This window comes from Rutidosis leptorrhynchoides, chromosome 11 (genome assembly GCF_046630445.1).
Source record: "Rutidosis leptorrhynchoides isolate AG116_Rl617_1_P2 chromosome 11, CSIRO_AGI_Rlap_v1, whole genome shotgun sequence".
Lineage (NCBI taxonomy): Eukaryota > Viridiplantae > Streptophyta > Magnoliopsida > Asterales > Asteraceae > Rutidosis > Rutidosis leptorrhynchoides.
In genome coordinates this window covers 84663592-84666850 of record NC_092343.1, presented here as the reverse complement: position 1 = coordinate 84666850, position 3259 = coordinate 84663592, and the positions used below count along the sequence as shown (strand labels likewise).

The 3259-nt window shown below is 33.0% G+C and overlaps 1 pseudogene; it reads right to left on the bottom strand.

Moving 5' to 3' along the window:
• Positions 1 to 856: 856 nt before the first annotated feature.
• Positions 857 to 2502, bottom strand: LOC139874734 (uncharacterized; annotated as a pseudogene).
• Between the last annotated feature and the right edge of the window lie 757 nt (positions 2503 to 3259).

The following is a 3259-nucleotide window of genomic DNA, read 5'->3' as shown; positions in this document are numbered from 1 at the left end:
ATAATAATAATAATAATAATAATAATAATAATAATAATAATAATAATAATAATAATAATAATAATAATAATAATAATAATAATAATAATAATAATAATAATAATAATAATAATAATAATAATAATAATAATAATAATAATAACAATAATAATAATAATAATAATAAGGCTATCATTTTCCTGCCAGTAGTCAAAATTGACCATCTATAGTATGAAAAACGGAATAATAATCAAATAATATGTTAATCAAATTCTAACATTTACCATATGAAACTGAGCCCAGGTAAAAAAAGTATACAAACTTAATGACAACTCAATTCAAGTTCCATGAAAATATTCTATTTACAGATGAACCATAACATATTATATTAGTACAGAATCATTTTTAGTCAAAAACCAGACATGAAGACAAATTTCACAAGTAGTGTTGCCCTTTTCATCACACCATCTTTGTATATATGCAGTCCCTATAGATTACTTTTGTTGTAGAGACATATTGAGGCCAAATATTGAGTTGTAGTATGCTAATGTTAAAGGGACAGATTGTGCAACCATTTATGACTAATTGATGTGACCAATGACCACAACATAAGGAATAATGAAATTCCAAGATTCATGTCATATCACATTAAGACACATCAAAGCAAAATGAACTTACCAAGAGTTTTGTACTTTTTATCAAACCTGAATTCAAGCTTTGCACCTTTTTTTGGCTAAACTTCAAAAATTTACTTAACTCACTCTTTAAAATAAGAAGAAGAATGTCTATTCTCTCCGTTCATTTCATTTTGAATAATTAGATGTTGTACTAAACAACTCAAAAAGAACAGAGACAACAACTGGTAATAGATATTAAATCATGTATTTTTTCCATCTTCAATTTTAACACTTCCTATCTTCTGAATTATAGTTCCCATACGAGAATCTTGCCCTGCATCTGGGATTACATTTAGCAACATCTCAAAAGTAGAAGAATGAGGCAAGAAACGTCGGTTAATCATTTCTTCTAAAAAATTCTCTGCATCTTGATGCTTCTTTTTCTTCATAAACTCTTGAATATAAACATTGTAAGTGACTGCATCTGGGTAACAACCATTTTCTTCCATCTTTGGAAGCAATTCCTTTGCTTTATCGAATAAACATTCTTGACAATACACTTGTATCATCACATTGTAAGTCCTAACATTCGGTTTCACTCCTTTCGATAACATTTCATCAAAAAGACCCATTGCTAAGTTGGACTTCCCGCATTTTCTACAACCAATAATCAAGATAGTATACAACCCTACCCCTTTCGTCGGTACACTATTTCCCAATGAACGAAAAAGAACCAATGCTTCGGAAACATGGGCGTTTTTGCACATTCCATGGAACATGATTCCTAAAGTAATTATATTTGGAGTCGGGCCCTTTGCTTGCATCTCATTGAAGAGTTTATTAGCGGCTGCTGAGTTCGCCGATTGAAACAAACCTTGTAGCATACTATTGTACGTAACAATATTAGGAATCAAACCCTTTTCTGGGATCTTACGAAAAAGTATCATGGCTTCATTGATTCTCTTCTTCTTGCAATATCCATTAATTAGGCTGTTATAGGTGACGATATCGGGTACAAGATCTCTCTCATCCATGCATTCAATAACTTTATTCGCCTTTTCAATTTTACCACGTAAACAATATCCATCGATTAAGGAATTGTAGGTGATTACATCAGGACGTAGACCTATTCGTACCATTGTTTCAATAGTAAGTTCTGCATCTTTTACCAATCCTTTCTTGCAAAAATTATTCACCAAGATATTAAAGATAGAAGTATCGGGTGATATCCCTTCCTTTTGCATATCCGTCAGCATTCTGGCAGCCTCATTCTCTCGATCAAGGTTACATAGACCCTGAATCAAAGAGCCGTAAGTGATGACAGTAGCACGAATACCTTTTTCAGTCATCTTGGTGAAGAGTAGTAATGCATCATCAACCATTTTGTCTTTGCAAAGGCTATCAATGATCGTATATATTGTTCTACCCTTGGTTTACAAGATCCTATTTCCATGAAATTTAGCAACTTTAGGGCCTTGCTAGTCTCTCCTACTTTACAAAGCCCGTTAATAATGACTCCATAAGTAACTTGATTGGGCTCATAAACTTTTTGTCTAAGAAGTTTCTTGAATAATTCCACAGCTTCAGAAACGCGATCAGCAAGAACAAGCCCATTTATGAGAGTGTTGTAGGTGGCCAAATCAGGAGGATGACCTTGCTTGAAGATGGTGGCTAATAACGCAAAACCATAAGTCACTTGATTCAACCGGCAATAGCAATTGATAGAGATGCTCATTGTATAGATATTAGCTGGAATACCCATCAGATTTAATCTCTTAAAAAGTGTAAGAGCAGTAGAATAATGTTTCATTTTAACAATGGGAGTAATCAGCTTATTAAAATCGATCACGGACGGTAGTGGTTGCCTGTGAAGCATTCCATCAAACACCTTTAGTGCATCATCAACCTTATTCACTTTGAAGGTATCTGATAGAAGCCGGTTCGAGATGGGCTAGTATCCAAAGAATTAAAGAGAGAAATAGACCTTTGGCTAACACCAATTTTCATTCATCATACTTAAAATAAAAGATGCAATACAATTTATACTAAATGAATAAAAGGAAACGTGCTACTGTAACTACCTTCTATCCTAATAATATGGAGATCATGGAAATAGGCATGCCTACACCACTATCCACTTCTTGAAAAATAAAAGAATACATGGGCCATGATGCAAGTGACATGGCAGTAAAAGAAAACATGCAATTAAAAGAACAAACGTGCAGATCTTTGCTAACGGATAGACTTGCTTTACTTTTGACTTAGCAATACTTAGACTTGTCCCATGCCAAGATGTTATCAATACCCCCCGGTTCAACTTCAACCTTGTCCTCAAGGTTGTAACTTGTCGTTGGAAGAGTTTCAGATGTCTCGAGAAACAAGAATTGTGGTGGATTGTGTAGTAACCCGAACTTTTCCATGTTTATATATATATTAAATGAAATTGTTATTTACATGATTAAGTGTTTCCAACATGTTAAGCAATCAAACTTGTTAAGACTTGATTAATTGAAATAGGTTTCATATAGACAATTGACCACCCAAGTTGACCGGTGATTCACGAACGTTAAAACTTGTAAAAACTATACGATGACATATATATGGTTATATATATAGTTAACATGATTTTATTCTAAGTATGTATCTCATTAGGTATTTTAACA